The sequence below is a fragment of the Periplaneta americana genome, chromosome 13, assembly GCF_040183065.1.
Source record: "Periplaneta americana isolate PAMFEO1 chromosome 13, P.americana_PAMFEO1_priV1, whole genome shotgun sequence".
Lineage (NCBI taxonomy): Eukaryota > Metazoa > Arthropoda > Insecta > Blattodea > Blattidae > Periplaneta > Periplaneta americana.
In genome coordinates this window covers 38,221,623-38,246,879 of record NC_091129.1, presented here as the reverse complement: position 1 = coordinate 38,246,879, position 25,257 = coordinate 38,221,623, and the positions used below count along the sequence as shown (strand labels likewise).

At 34.9% G+C, this 25,257-nt stretch overlaps 1 protein-coding gene and 1 long non-coding RNA gene across 2 annotated transcripts in view; both read right to left on the bottom strand.

Annotated features, from left to right (window-relative positions):
- The window catches only part of LOC138711809 (alpha-tocopherol transfer protein-like), a 108,661-nt gene that overhangs the window by 44,132 nt on the left and 39,272 nt on the right, over positions 1-25,257 (bottom strand). The gene's annotated exons all lie outside the window — the stretch shown is intronic.
- LOC138711810 (uncharacterized) lies at positions 14,192-23,627 on the bottom strand. The gene is made up of 4 exons (XR_011335468.1): positions 23,041-23,627; positions 22,678-22,889; positions 18,262-18,388; positions 14,192-16,495 (listed from the first exon to the last, which is right to left on the bottom strand). It is a non-coding gene; the product is annotated as an uncharacterized lncRNA (long non-coding RNA).

Sequence of the window (25,257 nt, the reverse complement as noted above, 5' to 3'; positions counted from 1 at the left end):
GTCGACGCGGGGTTGAAGCATTGAGTACTGTCTCCGCGACGGAACATCAGCTGGAGGGAGGTCGGAAGCGATCGTGGTTTGCTGGGACATCTTCGTCCATTAAGTGTAGCCGGGTGATTTTGGCTAAAGATTTCGTGAGATTGGATTATTAATTTCTAATCTATTTACAAATTATTGGATTTATTTAATTATTTCGTTTTCTGAGTGTTTAAATTTATTCTTATTTATGTTCACTTTCATTCTCTAACTTTAATGTCAGAACTTATGTTATATTGAGGTTCTATGCATTTAATTGCGTGAGAGTTAGTTTGGTACTGGTTTAACCTTGATGGTTTGTATTTGCGATATTACCCAAATTATTTCATATTTCACTCTAGTATTTTCTTTGCTACTTTATGCATTTATTGTTTGTAATTTGTAATTAACTTCTGGGGCTATTGGGATAGCGAATGCGAGTGAAGTATTTTCGTTTTCCGTTATACGACGTTTCCGAACCGTCCTTAGCTGTTTAATCTCCTCGTATCATTTTCGAATTGGGCAATTACAGATATATATTTCTTTTGGTCTGCTTTTCCATATTATCATATTTAATTGTCATTATTCTCTCGTCTTACTTCATTATTATACATTTTACAAATGTAAGATTTTTCTCGGACTTTATATATATATATATATATATATATATATATATATATATATACTTATTGTTGTTTCCTTAAGAGTTTGTTAATGTTATTACATAGTTTTCTCTAATAAATTACCAAGGTAATTGTTATGTGCTTTGTTTCTTGTTAACATCCTTCTCACCTAACGAAATATTCATCGTTGTCTAACGATTCCTGGTCGGGGATGGCGAGGCTACACGTTACATTGTAACACGTTTCGAAGAGTGGATCTCTCTTCGTAGTCAGGTGAAATTGTGAAAACCTATTGTGGGGATGGTTACAGCTAACCTGTCTGACTAATCGACGACCGTCAGGTCAGTGCGAAATATAAAGCCGGAACACACGATGTCATAAGCTCTTGCAATGTGAAATATATAAAATGAAAAGAAGAATAAAAAGAAGAATTCCATGATTGTAACTAAACTAATGTTATGGAACAATAACCCAAACCACAAGTAATAGTAGAAACTAATAATAATTAACAGTGGAAATAGTGAAAATATGAAATAATAGGAAATAAATAAATGAGTAGGGAAACAATAATTATACTACTACTCCCATCTAATGGTGGAAGAGATAATAAATAAGTGGGACCAATTAAACTGCTATTGCCATCTAGTGGTGCAGGAAAACAAACTACTATTGCTTTCTAGTACTGTTACTTCTGGCATTTTTCTTGAATTTCTTGATGTCCTGTTCGACTACAGGTAACCATATGTCTGGAAGAATGAGACTGGGATATATGGCTACTTACAGTCGAGCCAAAGACGTTGTAGTTATATATCTAGACAAACAATTGGCGCTGGTTCGCGCGAGCATTGTTAGGGGAGCACAAATGATTTTTTCTATAAAGCATTCGGAGTTTAGAAAATACCATTAGGTATATAGGTGTTTTCTTAGCGGACATCTCCCTTATAACTAAACTTATTTACTTATTTTCTAACGTGTAATAAGTAAATATAAATACAGTAACTAACCATTGCTTTAAGTATAAACGCTTTATATTGCTCATAGACTTATTAGTTTATTTCTATTTCCAATGACCGAATACATGGAATATTTTTACTTTTGTCACCGGTATTTTATATACGTTAGAAAATACGTAAACAATTTATTTAAGTTATATTACAAAGAGGGCGATGCCTATGTACCTAATGGTATTTTCCAAACACATAACGCACTCTAATAATAATCCACAGTGTTTTGAGAATCAGAGGCGATATGATTCTTTATAACTTACAACTGCAGACATTCATTACAGATTCCCTCATTCTTAAATCATTCTCAGTGACGGAATATTGTGAAAATGTAATTGTATACATTGCTGGCTTTGTTGTTAAATCATTAAGAAAATATTGTGTAATAAATTTAAGACTCATTTAAGACTCAAAATAATTTATTTAAGTTATATTACAAAGAAGGGGATGTCCGCTAAAAAGATGCCTATACACGTAATGGTATTTTCCAAACACATATCGCACTCTAATAATAATCCACAGTTTTTTGAGAATCAGAGAAGATATGATTCTTAATAACTTACAACTGCAGACATTCATTACAGATTCCCTCATTCTTACATCATTCTCAATGACACTATTGTGAAAATGTAATTGTATACATTGCTGGCTTTGTTGTTAAATCATTAAGAAAATATTGTGTAATAAATTTAAGACTCAATTTATGCTATGTACCAGCAGTAAACAAAATCTCTTACTTCTTTAACGAAAGAATAATGGGAGTCTTGTCCTACCATCATCTGAGAGAATATAAATATGTCGCTTAAGTGAAAGAACGATTATACAGAAGTTGACAGAGAACAATGGGATATTACCACCCAAGGGTCTCTCTTACATCGTGTGAAAACAATGCGATCTAACAGTAGAACCCTTGTACAATTTTTCTACAACTGTAGGAATATATTTTAGAAAATGGATCTCAGATTCCCCCGATAATCTCATTTTAAACTTGTTAAACTGACCATAAAAGTACATAAAAGAGCTACTGGCGTAATTCAGTCGACTATGGCCTGCCGATCCTGAGTTGCGCTCGGGCGCGGGTTCGATTCACGCTTGGGATGATTACCTGGTTGGTTTTTTTTCTGATATCCCCAAACTTAAGGCGAATGTCAGGTAATCTATTGCGAATCCATGGCCTCGCCTTGCCAAATACCATCTCTCTATCATCAGTATCATCGATGCCAAATAATGTAGTAGTTAATACAACGTCGTTAAATAATCCACAAGAGCAGATGTTATCACAAAGTTTAAAGTTACCGGTACAACACGACTTTACATAAAAAGTTGTAAAACAACATTTAACGAAGTCAATAATAATAATAATAATAATAATAATAATAATAATAATAATAATAATAATAATAAATCAATAGGCAAGAAGTTCTTCACACTAGGTGTGAGTTCTATTATATGACTAATACATGCACTTGAAGCTTATTTCTTACTACAGCTGTAATAATAAGCTAATATATCGTAGACCTACTTATTTTTCAGGCTAAAACATTAGGTACCCGTAGGTGTTTTTATTTTACAGGTATATATTATATTGTGACATGGAAGCAGATAAATAATAATTGTTCCACATCAAAGCAAACAATTATTTACAATATAGGCCCAATGTAATGCCTTACACAGCTGGCAGTGTTTTGTTAACAATAGTAAATACTAATAATTTTCTTTTCATCTAAACTAACTACAGTATGCATTTGTATTTCTGTTCGCTCTATATGTTGTCAAATAACTACTGGGTGTTCATTTCAAAATGTGTCATGACGTCACTGTTGTGAGTCAACGATTTGAAGCGAGTTTCAGCTTTTATGTCAGAGAAGTTGCCTATATTTTAGGCGTTTAATCTGAACATGAGAACGTGTACGGTATAACTTGAACGTCGTAGCAACAGATGGCGGTCTGTACGGTCTGTGTGCTATCATAACCTCTTTCGAACTGTGTTTTGCTCGAGCAAGTCGTACGCAGGGTATTTGTTATCATCGGTTGCGTACGGCAACATTCCACAATACGAATCAAATGCTCCGTGTCCATGTTGACCGTCGAAGTTAATGTCAACAAATACGTAAGTAATTGTTTTGACTCTCTCCCCATATCCCGACAGTAAGAAAAAAACTCACCTCAGTAGACTACGTGTTTCTAAACAGTTCACATTCCTGCCACTACCGGCGTTACCGTACGTATTGGTACGTACTATTCAGAATGAACGCCGTACTTGCTAGGCAACTTTTCTGCCACACAGGTAATTCGCCTTTGCGGAAGTGTAGGAAGATTGAATTCTCTAGGCTCATTGACTAGCCATATGACGGCATACAGCGAGCCATGACACACTTTGAACTGAACACCCAGTATAAACGTCTTTGGTTACGGTATCAAATTGTTACAGTTTTTCCTTAGTTTCATTTCAAACTAAGGGTAACTAAGCTTGATCATGTCCATAATGTGGTCGCTTTAAATGTTAATAGGATTTTTTTCATTTAGCCATTAATATTGATTTATAAGATAAACGAAACATATATTTAAACATTCAATATTGCATAGTACAGCTGTCTGCTAGCCCGTGCTTCTCCCAAAATATGGCGTCAGACGCAAGGTTCAATTTATTTGTCCCTATTCTAAACTTCTGCGCAGCCTCCGCTGTAACGACTTGAGTCGAACCTATACTCTAAGCAACTCAACTATTGTTGTTTTACTCGAGATGTAGCAACAGAAGCAATTGCAACAAATACGATCCATAGTGTATTGTTTTTTTTCTGGAAAGAAGAATGGTGCATACACATTATTGTGACTCGTTCTGCACCATATGTTAACTTTTGAACTTGAATTTTCAAGCTCATACGAGACATGTGCATTTTCAATAAAGAAAGAACTTCAGAAGTATTATGTGTATTTACTTCCTAAGAGAAAAGACAAGTTTAGAATGATAGACAGAATACGCTGCTTCTTGTAGTGGGTTTCGGCTGCCACTTCCTGCACGTTTTTTTTTTTTAAACACAGAACCCGTTTCTACAAATGTTCAATACTATAACATTATGGAATCGTATTTAGGTATATTACGCACACCATATTCCCGTGGAAATTCTCTTTGAACTCGTTTAACACTCTCAAATTTAGCATACAACCATCTTCATCATCAATCTCATCATTATCATCATCATCATCATCATCAGCTATATAGGATATAGTCCCAGAAGTACTGTTATTGTCCATAAAAGTTTTCATCCCATGTCTTCATTGGACGTCCAGTTGCTCTCCTGTCTCTAGGTTGGTAATGCAGGATTGCACGAAGGATTCCAGTTCTAGACATATGACTTACATGGTGACTTCACTTATCGTGATAGTGACATACGTATCTCTGCGAGTATTGAGTTCATTTCAAGTTTCTTTAAGATGTCTTCATTTCTTTTATGGTCCCACTTAGTATAGCCAGCTGTTTGGTGCATAAATCTCATTTCACTAGCAGTGATTCTACTTGCGTCACATTTCGTTAGAGGCCATGCTTCACTTCCATAGCGCAGGACTGGTGGTGTTAAGTTTTTATACAGCCAAGTACGGGTATATCGCTGAACTAGAGATGATTTCATGGTTCTATTTTATGATGCCCATTGATTTATTATACTGTATAATTTTGTCATGAATGTCTAAATCTGCTAACAAAGATAATTTCTGGCCAAGATATTTAAATTCTTTAACTATTTCCAAAATACTTCCATTAATATAAATATTGTTAGGAATGGACTCTTTCCCACAAAAAGCCATAATTTTAGTTTTGTCAGTAGAAATTTCCATAGAGTAGGGGGAGGTGGGGTACAATGTAACAGAAAAGTTATTTTTAACACTTTTGACAAATATAGTAATGAAATAAAATTTGTTCTGTGGTAGGGGAAACCCGGGCAAAGCGGATAAGCTAAGAATAAACAATTCCACAGGCTATATTTTGGTGCTCCTGAAATAAAAACTTCATGACTTTGTTGTGACCCATGTTGTCCACATATCTACAAAACAGCAATTCGTTTCTCATACCTACGGAGAGTGATATGATTTGAGAAAGAAAATATAGTTAATTATTCGCTTTGCCCGGGTACACGGGCAAAGCGAATAGTTAACCCGGGCAAAGTGAATATCCCTATAAAATTTTCACCTTTCTATTTAATTTCTATTCATTGATAATAAAAATAAATCAACACAAAAACGATGTTAATGAGTGTAATTAATGTATTTAATATTTCGTCAATCTCTGAAGATGCCGACATCAAGGATGTGGTTGATTCTGAGTGAGCATTAACTGTTTCTTCAGCCGCTGAAGAAGCTGGCACCGCAGAATTTGTTAAATCTGAGCCAACTGTCGTTCCGCTGATTTCTGTCTCAAGTGGGCGATCTGTAAGTTCATCTGGAGCAAACTCTTCATCAACAAACAGATTATGGTTGTATGGCCAGATAGCAGAATCACTGATTGGAAGATTTTATTTCTTCAAGTACTTTGTTCATGTCTTCTTCCAACCATTTGGCTTGCTCCGTCTTCCTCTTGAAAAATTAAACCATCTGAAAACACATTGCAACCTTTTTAAGTAAAAATTAAGATCATTGTTGCTGATTTATAATTTAATTATTGTGACTTAATGCCTACACTATGTAAAATGATCTAACACGCTTTATTACAATAGACAAATATATACAAAAATACAGCTGCCACTTATATAGTGGATAAGTTATCCACTTTGCCCTATTCACTTTGCCCGCAGACGCCACTTCGCTTTTCATTTAAGGTTATACAAATATAAACAACAATAATCTTCTTCGTAAGTACGGCATTTTAGAACTAATTCTATCGCCTATATATTACAATCACATAACAAAGAGTTGTACATATGTTTCTCTTACCTTGAAATATTTTAAGAAAACTGTCAATTTTCTTCAAACACACGTTGACTTCTTCTCTTACTAGCTAGAATGACGACAAGTCAGTTCCAGCAGCAAAATCTGGTAGGGATTCTTCCCCAACATAGCAGAAAGCGCTACATGTTAGCGTTTCTAAGAAATAGCATTATTCTCTTTGCCCGAGTTATTCGTTTTGCCCGGGTCTCCCCTATGATTATTCCTTCTTTATTAGACAATAGTATGGAATGTACAAAAACCTCGCAATTATGCAATTAATATAATTATTTTTTAACATATTCATTAAGTGATGCATTGTTACACTGTGCCCCAGTATGGGGTACTCTGTAACAAGGTCTGGGGTAGAGTGTAACATCGGATAATGAGTGAGCTTGCCGTCAAGTAATCATTATAAATATAACTTGATCATATTTTGTGGCTTCATATTATTATTTTATATCACCTTACCAGTTCTTAATACTATAGCTATTAAATTATCACACCGAACAAAGAAAGAAACAATATTTTAACTAACATCAAGGTTGCAAAGATTAACTTCAAATTTCAGTCATGCAGTCTGGCGTTTTGTTTTTCCCAAAACACTGATTGTCAAAGAACCACTTTTATATCCCGTTCAGACACAGAAGCTACATTAGGTTGAAATTGATACACAAACTTAGTTGTGTCCCTGGTTCCTCTTCGAAGAAATGGCACTTCATAAATCTCCATCCAAATCCTTGTCCTTCTCTATTTTACCGACATAGACTAATAGACGTTAGTTTTGCCAGTGAACTGAACGAGAACATAATCTCCTTTCACGGGTTCTTCTGTGGAGTCAAATCTTGTTCATCCTTATCATCCAATATCCAGTTTTCATCACCTAAAGAAGGGAAAGGAATGCAGATATCATCTTCACTCTGTTGAATCGTCCTTTCGGGAAAAGTGTTTTTTTTTCTCTATGTCATTGGCTTTGAGCCTGTCTCTGACGAGACCGCTATGCAAATGAGAATAGATAATCTAGAAAGATTCCATGGTTGACATTTTTCAATGCTGCAGCGTTACGAAGGTTCATTCCAGAAAGAACTAGGTTAACTCTAGTTCTAATATCACTTTCACTGAAAAGTTCAATATTCGCTTTTCTTTCCCTTTTTCGGACCTTTTTTTCACTTTGTATACAAGAAAATCCTAAAATAACATTATAAAATATACATCCCTAAAACATTCAAATTGTCGTTCAACAGCGTTAACTACCTGTTTATAATTTTTTATAAATTATATCTCAAAATGGAGTACAGTGTAACATTCTAATTTGTTACACTGTGCCCCACAGTACAATTTTCCATTTCCTTTGAGATTATGGACTCAAATGAAGGCAGACAGTTTTGATACAACAAACATTATTATTCACATATATGACGAGTTTATGCAGAGGGAGAGGGAGAACAAATCAATTATATTTTACGAGATATTGATTGCACAGTGTAATCATAAAAAATTACTTTACTTACCACAAAACCCCTAGACTCGACCACGTGGACAGTACACCAGGAAGTGCATCCAATATACGATTCTTTGAAAATGGAACGACTGCCGACAAAAACATGTGCAGAAACAGCTTTACAAACATACTCATTGGCGCTCAATTCAAGATGTTACACTGTGCCCCATGTACCCCATCTTCCCCTATTTATATGCTATGAGTTTCAAACTGTATATAGACCTTTGTAAATCGTCCTCTGAATATGCCAGCAAAGCTAAATCATGTGCAAATAACAATACATCCAAATTTAAATTGCGGTCATTGGAATGTGATATCATGTCTTGTTTTCATAAATTCACGTATCATGGCATTCATTTATATATATATATATATATATATATATATATATATATATACGTGATAGAAGAGGTGACAGTGGGCATCCTTGTCGGATGCCGTGTTTTGAAAATGCAACCAACTTGTAAAAAACGGCAGCCATGATGGCAAAAGCTGCAGCAAGTATGAGAAATTTAACATTCAGATTAGTTACTTAGAATGCGATGGGAAATGAGAACGGATTGGTACGTGTAGATTGGACTTAGACATTTCGCAGCACACGCTACGAGCGTACTAAGCTAGCCCCGGCTATCCACTGGTTACTAGTACAGAATTCAAATCATATCCTATGGTTAACACTGGTTTATGAATACGAAAAACGCTGATAATCCACCGAAAGCCCGCGCTAAAAATGTCTATGAAAACGGCCCTTAGATTCTACTTGCATAAATCGCAATACAGTGAACGCCAGTAGGGGAAGTTATCCCCATCCTGGCCGCTCAGCACCTCGCTCGCCTGCTCTCTCTCTCTCTCTCTCTCTCTCTATTGTCTCTTTCTACTCTCTGTCCCCGCTTTGGTGGATCACTGCCTACCGCCTCGCACGTATTTCATATTTTATACAACCAAATTTAATGTGCATTAGACACAACGTTTTCTCCTCAAAGTAACACACGGATCATTGCCTACCGCCCGGCACGTATTTCATATATAATGTTAATTCCACACAATACAACATAACACAATACGACCAAATTTAATGTGCATTGGAAACATAATTTTTTCCTCGAAGTAACACATGGATCACTGGCTACCGCCTCCCACGTATTTCATGTTCAATGTGTATTCCACACAACTCACCACAACACAACCAAATTTAATGGACATTCGACACAACTTTTTTCCTCGAAATAACACATACTTTTAATAAAGCAACACTCACCTGTTAACTTTGCTCTGTTGGAGACTGTATCCCTCACACACAATAGTCACCAAAGCCTCGTTTGCTGTAATCAGGACTCGCCACGTGACGGAGAGCTTGGTTTGGGAATGAGAGGTTATATTAGTTCTCACAGAACGTCACATCGTTTCCCCTTTGGGTACTTTCGGGCCCTGAAAAGGACCCCTTACAGGAGGAGCAGCGCTGTAGAAAAACTAGAAATTAGTCCGTAACATGAGGTGGATACACGGATGCAATGTCTTGGAGGAAGCTGTGAAATGTTTGGTTTGTGCCCCTCAATTACCGATACATAAAGACACACAAGTAGGAATCGAACATATCGCCTTTTTTATTGCAGGAAGGAATACTCCGTTTAGCATGCGCCCATAGACTCTCAATTCCGTTCGTATGGACGCCTTTTATAGCATTCTCGAATGGCACGGAGTGATTCACAGTCAGATGATGGAATCCTTCATCGTTCAAGGTATTGTATGCCTTCCAACAATTAGAATAGATCGCAGTACCTGGCTTAATTCGCTCTTTGATGATCCGGAGGAGAACATCTTTCAAACGATTAGCCACCGGAAAGAGAAAGCATTCTTTAGTATTAAGGTCGACTTCACCAAACACCCATTGGCCCTCGACACGTTTACCTTTTTGATACTTCCTCTTCCCAGTTTTGGATTCATCGATCTCCACGTCATGTCCTAATCCACCTAATTTCCCTTCACACCTTTCCATTACCACGCCAAAAACTTCTCTGTATGACAGATACCATTGCACCATCGTGTTTTTTTCGACCCCAGCATGTTACTTGGCATTCTACTGGGACATTTTCGTAAACCAACAGTATGTCAGTAGAAGTAGCTTGGGCATCGTAAGTTTGGACTTGCCGAACCAAGTTCCACGCCTCACTGAACGACTAATACGATGTGCAATTTCACTGCCCCGCCAATGTACACCATCACTAGCATCGGTTTTCGGCGCTAATTTCATATTTTTTTCCACAGGTCGGACACTCGTAATAACTACCAAGTAGTCCATGCTCCTCACAATATCTTATCGTATCCGCCTTTAAATTCTCCATGCTCTATTTCAGGAAGAATTACACGTCTTCGGTAAGGCTTATCACATCACGTCATTCCGTCTGTACTCGAAGCTGGACACGGGCACAATAAAGCTCTACCAGCGCGCGTTAACAGTTATGCCACCCACGCAGTCAACACCTACCAATTGAAATTATCAAGCCCGTCACTTTCTACTCATGCTATTCGATCATTATCCCCCGCGCCATTCGATCATTGTCTCCCGCTATGAATCCTTGCACTAATCCTTGGACGTTACTGCAAGATATTATAGGCTCTGCTAGCATTTGTTGGTCTAAGTGGATAAGAAAGTTATTTTGGACTAAAAACTTGGATTATAAGCAAAGATTCAAACTTTCCCTTTTCGCTTTTGCCAATGGCTCGTCACCTTCCCTATTACTCGAAACTCTGTGGTTCAGTAAAGCATTACAACCAAAACACGAGAGACATATTTCCCTCTACGCGAGACTGGAAACTAATGCGGAATTTAGATCTCGCTTTTACACTTACGACCTCATTTTGCGTAGAGTCGTAAGTTTGAGAGATGTTTAGGAGTACATCATGTTCAAACACCAAACTGCCCTTTTCAGGGCAAAAAAAAATTACGTACAAAGACATATGCAAATTCCAACATTGCATTTCTGCGATACGTTATGACAGTTCCCTGGAACATAAATAGATTCATTTTCCCTTCTACCACCAACTCGTTTCGATAGCCGAGAGGTGTAAAGCGTGACCAAAAAGGTAGGGGAAAAGTGAAAGGTGTCGTGGGCGGAGCTTCTGCGTTCGCTATATTGCGATTTGCCCTTCTACTTACCTGGAATTCAGCATACAGATTGTAGTAAATGATTATAGTGTTTAATGTTCAAATATTAAGGAATGTCACAAAAAGTACGACGCTAAGCTCCCCTTCTTTTCAGAGTTCATATTTTCAGCTAAAATAAAGTTACAGCGATCAGCAAATCAATTTCAGTATTCAGGTTTAAAACTTATAAGCATATAGCCTATATAATTATTTATTTCAAAATGCTTTAAAGAGTGAATTATAGTCTTATCACATGTCAGTAGCAGACGAAAATTAGGCCTAGGAATAAGAATGACGTTTTTACAAGATATTTAATTAATATGCAGAAAACCAACCACCACCACCACCACACACATACACAACGCATCTAATCACCCCACACAACACAAACATGCTGCATTCAGGACAGTGGTACACAGATTACTCAACATACCCATGAGCCAACAACACTACAATGAAGAAGTGAACACAATCAAATACATAGCACAAGAAAATGGTTACTACGCAAACATAATAGACAACATCATAAGGAAGACAAAACAAAAACTCAACAAACACAAAAAATACAAAACACAACACAAACACAAGAACACAAGAAATACATCACACTAACATACGAAAACAAAAACACACACAAGATCGCATCCTCATTCATAACAGAAATACAACATAGCATACAGAACAGAAAACACACTACAAAGACATCTCAACACACAAATAAATACAACCACACAGGCGTATAAAAACTCACATGCAATAGTTGCGACAGTTTCTACATTGGACAGACAGGGAGATCATTCCAAACTCGATACAAAGAACACATTAAAGCAATAACCAGAGGACACAATACATCTACATATGGCGAACACATAACTAATGCTAACCACACATACAATAACATAAATACAGACATGGAAATCCAACACATACAACCCAAAAACGAAAAACTAAACACATTGGAAGAGTATGAAATATACAGACACACTAAAACACACCCTGATCAAATTCTGAACACATAGATCAATTTCAGAACACACATACTATTTGAAACCACATTTCAACACTTTTCAACAATCGAACGCACCCACACAACAGGCAGCGAAGTTCGAGATGACGCCGAGATCTAGTTGGCTCTGAGGGTTGTGTGAAGAAGCACCGAAACAGCTGTAGGCAGCACATGCTTACACAATTAACACGAGTAAGATCGCCATTTAATCAATTATTAATATCTGCTTTTTCAGATATCTTCTATGATTCAAAGATGGCAGATAACTATTGCAGTTAATTACTGTTAACATGATAATACTTAAAGGTTGGTGGAACATTATAAATTAAATTAAATTTTAGCCAAACAATGTCATACAAAACTTTTTTTAAAGATGTTTAATTAATTGCTGATTTTGCAGCTGATCTTGTATGATCAAAGTTGACAAATACTTGTAATGTTAACTGTATTGAATTACATTACTGTACTTCGGTTGAATTGTAAATTCCAAATTAATAAAATTGTACCTTAAGAGCAGTTGTATAAACTTTATCAAGGCATACAATAAATTGATATTTCATTAATTACTGCTTCTTCATAAGACATTTCATGATCCAAAGCTGGCAAATAGCAGTAGATCATTACTATTAACATACACAGGCTCCCTCAACAGTGATGTACATGTACGCAGACGACATGGTGCTCGGGTCTACCAACATAAGAGAGCTACAGGTCTCCATGAACAACCTTTCAGCTTGGGCTGACGAAAACGGTCTGCTCATAAACCAGTCTAAAACTGTCCAAATGGTATTCAGAAAGGGAGGAAGAATAGCAAAAAGTGACACAATCTGGATACAAAATCGACCCCTGCAAATTACAGATGCATTTAAATACCTCGGTGTAACGATACAGACGACAGCAAAATCCTTCAGAATCCACACTCAAGAACGAGCAACGGCCGCAGTAATAGCTATCCACGACATAACAGACATTACCCAACTAGCACTCTCAACAGCCATGCAGCTTTTCTATGCCAAGATACTCCCTATACTGTCATATGGACTGGACATCACATGGACCCGGCTAAACTACAATGACATCAAGACCATGGAGAACGTCAAAGCAAGGTTCTTAAAAGCAGCACTGGGAATCTCAAAATATGCACCCTCCAGAATGGCGTACGAACTCGCGCGAGAACCCTTCCTGATAGAGGAACTACGAAGCAGACTCATGCTGCCATCTACCGCAGCAGAACTTCGACTACGCATGGTCATGCAAGAGAAGAAGGCGGAAATAGAAAGTGAATTCTATGGAACGGACGCGATGATCAACCGCAACTAGACAGGGCCGAACAACAAGTTACGAAGCGCCATAACAAGGCTAGCAGTTTACGGTTTTCACCACAAACTGTGCAGAAGATCAGAGTACCACGAACCTTCCCCCGAATGCGTGTGCAAACTGTGCAACGAAGTGTGTCCAAAATATCATTTTAGTAAATGTGTGAATAGAACGAAGTCACTGGTGGAATATAGTAAAGAGAAGTAACTCATACCAAACTAAATTGCACGTTTGTGCGCACTTCTTTCTTAATTACTATTAACATTAAAATATATATAGCACGATAGGAAATTGTTAATTTAATGTAATGATTATGCAAGCTCTTGTCATATAGCAATTTTTAAAGATGTATAATAAACTGCTGCTTCTCCACATGATGTCATGATCAAAGGCTGTCATACATTTGTAATTGAGTAATGTTAACATTACAGTATTCCTGCTTATTGATATATTCTAAATTTAATGAAATTGTACCTCACCAGCACTGGTATATATTTCATTATGTCATACAGCAAATTTTGAATAACAGTATATGGTATATGTTTATCACTTACCTGTTCATTAGGATGTAAATGTGCTGTATACAAATGAAATGCCACATAAATTCCTATCCATTTATGGTAGCTATATTGCTGTACCAATCTACTTTTCTTAATAGGGTTAGTAGATATTAAAATTAGTGAAGTCAAACACAGGGACAGACTCCAAAGACACATATTACTCATTTATTAATATGGATTTATAACACATAATCGCTTATGTAAAATACTACGCTAGCATGTTGAATACTTGTGATGAGAATCACTTTTGTATACAAATAAACAAATGAAAAAGTGCATACATATTGATTAAATTAACACACATTGTAAAAAAATTTAATTTAGGGCTACAGCAACTCTAATGCTTAGCAGGTGGAAGACTTTCCTATGCCAAGTAAGTTAATGAATGTAGTGCTTTTCTTCTTGTTTTCTGTGGAGGTGCAAAAGAAAATGGTTGTGTTTGTTTTCTTTAATTGTAAGTGTGGTCAGAAGATATTCCTTTTGCTGGTCTTCCTGTTTGTTGAGCATGTGTATCTCCTAGAAATTTTGACCTCCTTGCAACAGATGTTGGTTCTACATTAATATTTCTTCTTTTAGAAGTTGTGAAATTATTTTTGCCAAATGTAGCCAAAGCAGAGAGAATATAAGATTCACTTTTCAAATTTTGGTACTTTTTATAAACGTTTTACAAGCTGGGAGAACTCTATTGGTTTGCTGTCCAACCTACTTAAAAAAAATGTCTTCATAGACTTTCATCAAGTCTTCCTTGCAAGCACTTAATTCCTCAAGTGAAAAACTGCCAATTTCATCCAGGGAAGTACAGGAAATTATTTCTTTCAATTCATTTCCATCACTATTCTGTGTGAACTGACACTGAACAATTCTGTTAGATGCAACACATAAGCCTATTTCATTTACTCCTTCCTCATTTGCCTCACTTTCACTGTCACTTATCAACGGATTACACTCAGATATATTAGATTCTTTATGAAGATCGCTTTTGATGCTATTGAACCATTCATTACAAAATTTAATTTTTGGATCAATTAAATTCATGAATATTCGTTTCATCTTTTCGTCATTTTTCAGAAGAAACTGTGCAGTACTTATATTATTTTGGTGACAGTATACTGATGTTTGCATGGTGCCCCTTGTAATCCAATTGGACAACTACATACTTCAACTGACATATCGACTGTGTATATTGTTTCTTTTACAGTATTCTTAACCTCATACAGATCTGGAGATAGTTTACTGCACTGTAATGAAACATTTTTTTTTTCATCCACAAAATATCTGGAACGTTGGTGAGTGCATGTTCTATTATTAAATATATCTATGAGTCTGGCTTCATAGTATGCCTCAAAACGTGTAGTTATGAAATCGAAGAGTTGAATTACATTGTATTTCATTTGTTCTTGTTAGTATGATGACCTCTAGTCAATAATTTTTACCGAAATGCAAGACACCATTCACATATTCTGTTAAACATTTTCTGAATGTAAAGGTGCACCTTCTGATATTTTCCAAATTGTTTACCATCTTCATATACAATTCAAATGCAATGACCTCCTCTGCTACATTAACAATGCATTTAAACATATTAAAAATATCTGGTCTTTAGTTTTTTTTTTTTTGTATCTGTTGAAGAATTCCATAAATATCGCCAAAAAGCTTGCAATACATAAAACTTTCATAAAAGAAGTGTTGCATATGGAAATGATTCCGGTAATGCATTCCTTTCACTGGTGCTGTAATCTGTTATAATTACATTTGGGGATTTATGTCCAAAAAATGACTTTCCAGATAATATAGTTTTCAGTAAGTCTATACCTTCATTTAATACATCTTGTGACTCAGATTATGATATCTACCTAATGGTAGAGCACCAGCTACACTAGGCATTAACAGTAGAAACACTCTACTCTTTAGTCTGTCTGTAGTACCTAATGAGTCTACAAACATTACTTCACTTGATTCTTTCAGGTTACATTCAATTTTTTTCATTAGTGGGGAACATATTGCTATTATAGGTCCACAACTTATATGTTTCAGTGCTACACAAACTGAAACACAACAGTCATTGTATTTTTCAATATATGAATTTAGTGTTTTTATTATTTCTTCCCCGTGAGGAGATCCATTTTTTTCTTTAAAATATAATAATGGTACCAAAATTGGAGGTTTGTACACTTACTGCCATCTACAGCCTCTTCATAATACTTATCACCAGCTTCTTGTTGCAATTCACATTTAAATGACTGCTAAGCTGATGATGGAGAATCTCCTCTTCGAAATAATTCTATAAAAGCTTCTTGCACTTCTTCTATGGGTCTTCTATGGCGCAATGCATCAACAGCTCTCATAGAATGGTTGTGAATGTGACGAATGTGTATCTCACAAGAAAATGTTTTAAGGTGAACTGCTCCTTAAAAGAAGAACATGTACAGTTTATACATTGATAATAAAATAACAATCTGCATGGTTTTACTTGTACTCAATATTAAAAATATGTCTTACAAGAAAACATTCCCACACGAATGATATGCTTGGGAATATTAAGAATACCGGTACTTGAAAATCAGTAAATTTTTAGAAAAACACGTCACATTTGACCAAATTCTATCAGGAAACTGTTCACAGAAGGAAAATTGGTGAAAGGAAAACTTACTTTTCCACATGCTCGCAGTACTGAAAAACGACTGGTCAGTAATATCATGAAAGTTATTTGCACTTATTGTAGAAAGCATATTGAAACATGCTTGAAAATGACGATGAAAGAATTTAGCTTAATATGATATTATTTATCGTGTGGATTTCCAATAAATTGGCTGCCTTTATTAATGTAGGTAGCTGAAAATTAAGTGATATTAATTATATCTTGCTTTGAACATTTTAATAATACCACAGATCAGTGCATTTCTTCAATGATAAAGGTGAAGGTAACCCCAAAATTTATAGATCATACAAATTAAAAATAGCACGTGAGTTAAGGACGTATTGTTACAGGCAACTTCTTCTTCACAGAACCATAGCTTCCAGCTTGTGTTCAATGCTGATTGTACGATTAATTTTGCCATTTCATTAGAGAAATTTTAATTGTAAAAGTAAAAAAGAGGAAAGATGTTGGTACGTCGTACCATTGCATATCACCAGAAAAAAAGTTCTGCGCCTAATGGTGTTTTCCTGAATGTAATATTTTTTCCCTATAAACTCGTTTTTTTTTTCAAATGTTCAGTAACAATAATTGCATCAGACTGAATGTTAAGGGGAGAGGATGGTATTTTTTTTAACTTTTTTCCGATTTGGTGTAAAATATTATTTCTGTATGTAGGGAGCTCATAGCTGTGGCAACTCAACCAAATAAAAATATTTTGAAAAAAAAAATATTTGGTGGCCCAAATTTGAAAAAAATGTACCCAATGCAGGATTGTACTAAAATCGATATATCTAAACCGTTTTTAAAGATACATTCAAACAGTTTTTGCAATGTATTTGCAAAAGCATGTTCTACAAACTGTCATTAACAGAATTTTGATATTAGTCCCCACGTTTGTAAAATAAACAATTAAAATTTAATAAAAATTTTCTGATTTCCCTTCTTGCAAACAAACGGACGTATTTTTAACATGAAATCATTTAACAAAATTCTGTTACAGAGAAAAGTTTCCTAATAGTCTAAAGAATGTGTGTTCTAAATGTCATGCATGTATCTTTAATAGTTCAGAAATTATATCCATTTTTGTCTGGCAATGTAGCAAAAAAAATGAAGTTACTGGAAACCGTTAAAAGCGGGCGTGTGATTTAAAAATCCATAGCGCAGGAAGTTTAAAAATGACGTATCAACATCCGATAAGGGCACAAATACCCACAAAATGTTATGCAATGCATTCCACACATATCAAAGGGTATTTTAAAGATTTTTTTTTAATTTGCCGGAAACAACAATAAAAGTGGGCGAGTGATTTAAAAATCCATAACGCAGGACGTTTAAAAATGGCGACTCAACATACGATTTTCTTTCCCCCACCAAAAAATATTATCCTCTCCCCTTAAAGGATTTAATTCCCAAGTTGTATAATTCTTTAGCATTTAAGGCTTCTACCTGTACCTATAGCTTCTTGCAAACACGACTCCCCCTGTGGGAATGTTTCCTTGTTAGACATATCATTCATTTAGTAAGCAAGTGCGTACCTTTTCAGCGTTGAGTTTTTACTGTTATAGTCAATGTAGCAGGGCAATTTGTATGTTTCTCATTAGGATGTTTCGTTTTGGAAGATGCATAGGTAGCTCTTGTATTGTGATGGCATCTGTAAGATTTCTGCAACAGAGAGAGAGAGTTCATCAGTAGTAATGTAATGGGATTAATACTTCTTTCCTAATATAGCCTACATACTGGTATGTTCTCAAGTCTGTCTGATTTGCATGTTCAAAACGGTATTTAAGAAAGTGTTTTTTAACTTTATGATGGACTGATTGGGTCCTAAGACTGAAAGAGCACATAAATATCTAGTTTCCAACATAATCAGAAACAATTTACAGACAAGTTTTTTTTTTATAATTTTTCGAACAAGTACACAATACTGTAGCCGCCAGCTTTACACACATGCCAGTTATACATAAGTCAAAGTGTCTTACGGGAGTGTGAAACTAAAAGAGTGGGGAAAAAACCTTTCTTTCGCTCTTACCTATTTCTTTCCTTTCATTTTTCTTTCTCTTCTTACTTTATATCTCCTTCATTGCACTTCTATATCAACACACATATTTTGATTTACTCATTGGATTCACGGGAATCGATCCGAAACCTTCTGCTTATAGTGTCTTATCGTAACAATTAGACCACAAAGTCTTTGAAAAATTCGACGTTAAAATTCTTTATAAGTAGGACTAGGGTTATGATGAACTTTCATCTTTTTAATGATAGTACACAAACGCTTTCGCTTTACATATTATAAGTTTTTCTAAGAATGGAGTTAATTGAAACACATTTATTAGGTAATTTCTAACCTTTAAGTCTTTTTCTTTTACTTTGTTGCCTTTTCAGGTCTTTTTCATTTATCTTAAGTTATCTTTGTCTGTAGAGCATTATGTCGAATTTTTGGACATGTTCACGATTTTTCCATGTAATATGTAGTATATCAATTTTTTTAATACTCAATAATTTCTCTTTTACCCTAAATTAGGCATAAGATTAAGCCATTAGTCTCAGATGAATAAAGACTCCAACCTATTCTTTAACTGCATTTCAAATCACATAAGACATACCAAGCGCAGTCACACTTATTTCTCTTTCGTGAACTTTTATGAATAGCACAAGGACTTGACTTACTTGCTACCGTATTTGACATGTAGCGTTATCCATTGTTTACATCATCTTTTTAAAAGTAAATATATATTTCAATTCTAATTCCAGACCATCCAGCTACTGGATAGTTGTATCTTTTAGTGATTTAAGCATTAAATACTCGTACATTATATGAAACGTTTAGTTAAATACAGCTTATAAGCTAACAACCTAAGAAAAGCTTTGTGGTTTATAAAAATTCAAAATTAAGCAATGGACTCTGAAATAATTATTTGTATGGGAACAGTAAATAAAGTGCCTATCAATAGATATAAATAGAAATGGCTATCTGGAGAATCGCACATGAATGAATATTACTTCTCAATAAAAGAGTTTTATGTAGCTCCAAAACATATTTGAAGAGGTGAATTCCAAAACCAACTAAGTCAAAAAAACTACTTTTTCAGGAGGGTAATAAAATTGAAATAATTATTTTGGAGCTGATTATATCTGAGTAATTTATGTTGTACCACATCCGTCATAACATAGATATGACATTACTAAATATTTGTGGCATTTACGTTTATATTGTACAATTTATAGGTGCGTGTTTTCTCAAAATTGAACTAAGTCATGACTTAGTTTGATTTGGAAAAAAAAATATTTCCCTATAGTGGTTAATTTAAGTATGCTGTGTTAACTCAAGAAAACTTTGCACATATTTATTACTAAATACTGTAACGTTTCACGTGTTAGTTTTACATTTTCCATTTACAGAAGTAAGGAATTGAATTGCAAATGCTGTGTTAACTGGAAAACAATATTACATTGTAGGTATTATAACAAATACTTTAACTTGTTACATAACATTAGTTGTAACGTAGATTTTACACTTTACCTTGTTACAAAGGTTGAAAATGGATGAATTTAATAATGCAATGTTATATTTTCACTGTAATTGAAATATAATTTATGTATTTATTACTACACTAATTGAACTTAAAATGTACATGTTAGTTTCAATATGAAATTTTACAATTTTTTTTATTTTCATTTAACAAATGGCTTTTCTTCGTCGTACATACGAACAGTATTATCATTATCCCCTTCAGGTTCCTTCAGTGTTTGTTCATAAGATTTTTTCCTCGGGTATGTACAGGGCATATCAAAAGTCCGGTAACACTTTCAATATTTTATTACACAAAAACTACTAATGATAGCACTTTCAAACACACGTCAGTTTAAACTCAAACTCTCAAAGTTCTGTTTACACCTTACAGAGATTCAATGTGTGAACCACGAGTGACTCGGCAGATGTCCAAACGATAAGCAAACTCTTAACATTCCCTCTGTGACCGTGGCGGCAGCATCTCGAATTCTGGTTCTTAGTTCCTCTAAATCACATGGAAAAGGCGGTACAAACACACGGTCCTTTAGGTACCCCCATAGAAAAAAGTCACATGCAGTCATATCGGGTGACCTTGGTGGCCATGTCATGAAACGTCTGTCCCTTACTCCAGCACGTCCTATCCAACGATCAGACATCTCAGACGAGTTTTCTTGCCAGCTACAACAACAGGCAGCAGACGACGATGACTTATTCAGCCGCTTAATTTTCAGCGACGAAGCGACATTCCATGCGAGTGGGAAAATTAACAAGCACAACTGTCGTGTTTGGGGTACACAGAAACCTCACAGAATCATTGAACATGAGAGTGATTCACCAAAGGTGAATGTTTTCTGCGCGTTGTCACAACGAAAACTGTACGGACCTTTCTTCTTCGTTGAGGCTACTGTGACTGGACATGTTGGAGCAATGGTTGGTGCCTCAACTTAGACAAGATCTCGATGACGATTTCTTCTTTCAGCAAGATGGGGCTCCGCCACATTTCCACAATGCAGTTCGTGCTTAGCTAATGGTATTTTTTAATGTTACATCGAGAATATTAATAGCTAACTGCAACGTGCAACTACAGTAGAAGGACTGAAATAAAACGCGCCAAACACTGCTAAGTCGTTTGTGTCAATAGCCAGTGCGCATGCGCAACGACTTAGTTGGGTCTGGAATAAAACAACAGTTGACTTAGTTGGATTTGGAAAACACTGTCAATTTTGACATTTAAAATCGACATGCCTAAGTTGGATTTGACTATAATCTGTTATTAGAATTATGTAACATGTATAAGAGAACATACTAAGCAGCATAGCTAAAAATCACCAAAAATTGACTTGGTTTTGAAATTCACCTCTTCAATTATTGTGTGTTTATTTCACAAGTTCTTGCAAGACAAACGTATTTACTAGTTGTAATTTTTTTCTAGCAGTGTTATTGTTAGAAATTATTTGGTATTTTTTTAGTTCTCAGGAAATTTTTAAAATCAATTTTAGTTCGTAAATGGATTGTTTTACGACATGTTTCGGTAATATATACGTCAGAAAGATTATATCTCTATTTATAAGACACACTTTCGATAATGTATTTTAACTATCGATAAAAATTGATCGATTCATATAATACGGAAATGACTTCAATTTAAATTTTACATACAATAATCGTATAGGTTTATTAGTGTTATTACTTATTACTACCAAACAACACGCTGAAAATTCAACAGTAGGAATGAAGACAGCGAATAGGATATAACATCTTTACTGCACTGTAGTGTAAAATGATATATTTTGTACCTAAATATTTGTGTATTTAATACTTTCTCTACCTGCAAAAACCATATCAATATCATATACGATAGTGCAGCGGGCGCAACCTCCCATTATACCTTCACCATAATCTTTCCATATTTTTCCTAAACCGTCAAAAACTGATATAATGCATATAACATAAATACGAGTATCAATGTTAACAGTAATTTCTACAAGATGTAAGTGAAGTCCAAATGTGTCATATGTGAACAGCTGGCGACATCTACACAATGACCATACGCCTGCTTCGGTTTTGTGTACTTAGCCTTATATATATATATATATATATATATATATATATATATATATATATATATACATATATATGATGGTATACCAAGAAAACCATAGAGAAGGAAAAATAACATTACCGGTACCTAATAGCTAATCATGTATGGTAGGAGCATAACCTTCAGGAAATTACTCAATAAATGAAAATGGAGAATAAAATGAAGAAATAATTAATATTCTTTAGAAGTCCGATTCTATTTTTATACTACAGCTATCATTTAGTGAACAAAAAGAAGATCGTTATTTAGAAAATGTGAAATAAATAGGTCTATGTAGCCTATTAGGATAATTTGCATATCAACAGCAGATTACTATAGCCTATGTTAAGCACTTACTTTGAAAATAAGTCTAGAACTACTTCCTGGGACTGTTTCTTGTATTCTGGTATGTTACAAAAACTACTTCACAAAGGCTGCAAGCCAGCTTTCCGCTTCATCTTTCGTTTTAATATTAGCTGTAAGTCCCACTTCAGAACTGTTTACATCTCCCTTTTCAACAAAATGCAAGAATTTATAAGACAAGTAATGTCACAATCCGGCAGTATCTCCTAAAACAAATGCAGACATAAATATTGTAAACAATTATGCATTCTCTATGAAATAATTTAAGTAGCGACAGTACGGATATTTCTAATTTCTAAGTCTTTTGTACCAGTGTATAATTATTGCTTATAATATCACTATTATAATTTTACTTACGTTTACTTGAAGGTTCATTGTAGATAGGCCCATAAGTAAGTAAGTAAGAAAGAAAGGAAGCTGCCGATTTTTTCTAATGAAAATATTTTACATCAGGCTGTGTATGGTAAAAGCGGTAAAACGACTTTGATTTTATGTTCACAAAAAAAAGTTCTGAAACAAAGCGTAACAAACCGGCGAACTCATGGGGTCGCGAACTCATTGCTTCTGGACAAGCCAGTGTATATTGCATTTCCTCAGTATTAAGATGGAAAGGTTATACCGCCATGACTCGGTTCCCAGAGTCTCGTTCGTTAAAACAGGTTGCACCATGGGAAGGTGGATTTGGAATATGAGTAGCAGAATTTATGGAATGTACTTCACTACTCCATACAACCCAAAGAATACATTGTAGCCATTTAAATCATCCACTATTTTCATTTCATATTATGCATTGTTGATTTTCATTCTTATCAAGTATGGATGCTGCCCTCATTAAACATAATATTACCAGCAAGAAATGTATCATGCTACATAATAGCTTTAGAATAATAAATATTTACTTATTTACTTATTTATTTATTTATTTGTTTATTTATTTATGTATTTATGTATTTATTTATTTATTTATTTATTCTGGTGTAGTTAAGTCCATCAGGCCTTCTCTTCCACAACACCAGGAATACAAATACAATAATAGAAATAAACAGAAAAAATACACTACATGCGAAATAAACCTACACAAAAAATAAAGAGAGAGAGAGAGAAAAAAAACAATACAAACAAAGTAAAGCCACACAAAAATATACACAGGTTGCAGTCACACAAACTTTAAATGAGTGATTAAGTATCATAATTAATTGTATCCTAACTACTGTAATTAACTAACATAAACAAGAAACTTGCAATTTTAATCTAGATTAAAAAGAAAAAAAAAGAACAGAAATCAATACTTCTAGTAATACCTAAAAACATTAACTAAGACAAAATTTTCCAATTTAATTTTGAATTGTGATAAAGTCCGGCAGTCCCTGACGTCATTAGGTAACGAATTCCAGAGACGAGGTAATTCTACACTATAGGAAGATGAGTATAAAGACGTTCTATGATGAGGGATAGAAAGAAGTGCTTGATGCCGGTGTCGAAGATTGCAAGAAATTGAAAGCGCGATAACAGATAATTCGGAGTAGAAGTATGCACGATTCTAAACAAAAGAGACAGTGAATGTATTGTTCTTCGTTCCTTCAGACGAACCCATGAAAGTAACTGGAGGGAAGGTGTTATATGGTCAAATTTACGAGTATTACAGATGAATCGTATGCACACATTATGAACACGTTGTAGTCTCTCAGCTAAGAGTGAACTTATATTAGTTAGCAAGAAATCGCAATAATCAAAATGGGGCATTACAAACGTCTGGATAAGATTCTTTTTTAGACTAAGTGGTAGAAATTATTTCATATGGAACAAGGAGTGAAGTTGAATATTATCCATACCCGAATAGATCAGCCTGTATATTGTATTATTGTATACCTACTTATGCATCATTTTATTTGCAGCTATGTCGCATATTATTGTTAGAGATGTGTGAATGGCGACATAGCTATATAATATATTACCACATCCCTGTTGGCGACACTGGTTAATACATGGCTTTTATTCATATTGAGAAATTAAACCTAAACTCATTCTGAATTATGTACAAGGTGATGCAAGTTGGCTGATATCTAGCTTCATATTTAACTTAAAAAAATGGTGTATACCTTCTATACATTCCTGCATACCAGTCAAAATTAAAGTGTACCTACGTACTGAAAACTTTGGAAAAATCTTATATTATACCCTACAAAAACCAAAAAATATAAATTAATAGCATACACCTGCAAGATTAAATAGAAATCAAGGAACTAGAAGATCCAGAGCTAATTTACAAAAACGTCCAACATGACACAAAGTGTACAAATACAATAATATCTTATAGGCTACACATTAATTTAGTAACTTAGGAGTGACATTCGACAATAAGCTATAATGAGCTCAAGAAGTAGATAAAACTCTGTTTCCAATAATTAGCTATTGGATACATGAATAGGATCAAACGCACTCTGAGAACTGAATGGGGTGTGATCGCTATATCCTCAACACAATATATAGAATCCATGTGCTTCCTCAAATATTTTACTACTACGAGACACTAAAACTAGAAGACTGTTCCATGAAAGTGTGCCAGAGCCCAAC